Raw genomic sequence first — 521 nt, forward strand, 5'->3', positions numbered from 1 at the left:
CTTCTTTTGTTTTCCTCGCCTCATCTCCAACGACTGCTGCGCTCAACAGCTGGCACTTTGAGACGCTGTTTGCCACACAAGCTGGCCTCGGCGGGGGGTTTGGGGGCGGGCAACGTGGTCTGGTAGCTGTTTTGACAAAGCAATGATCTGTGTTTCGGGCCACTGGAGGACCGAGCCCTCTTACGGTAATCGGGGGCCCACGAAGGGGAGGGACCTCTCTCTTGGACCCTCCATTATGCTGAAAGGCCAAGGTTACAGTAAGTGTCCCCCAGCCGTGACCACTAATGCTGCTTGGCTAATACAAAGGTCCAGTTCCCTGACCTCACCCAGCCAACTCAGCTATCGCTAAGGAGAATGTCAATATTGATCGCGTTGGCCCATTGTCTGCTGCCTGGAAAAACTCACCCGCCGTGTCGCTCTAAAGCAATCTGATTGAGAACTAAACAAGCCTCCTGCTACACCGCCACCCCATTTCTTTCTGTCTGCCTCACTCACTTTCTCTCTTTTATTCCATCTCTCTC

This window comes from Gasterosteus aculeatus, chromosome X (genome assembly GCF_964276395.1).
Source record: "Gasterosteus aculeatus chromosome X, fGasAcu3.hap1.1, whole genome shotgun sequence".
In the NCBI taxonomy this organism is placed as follows: Eukaryota; Metazoa; Chordata; class Actinopteri; order Perciformes; family Gasterosteidae; genus Gasterosteus; species Gasterosteus aculeatus.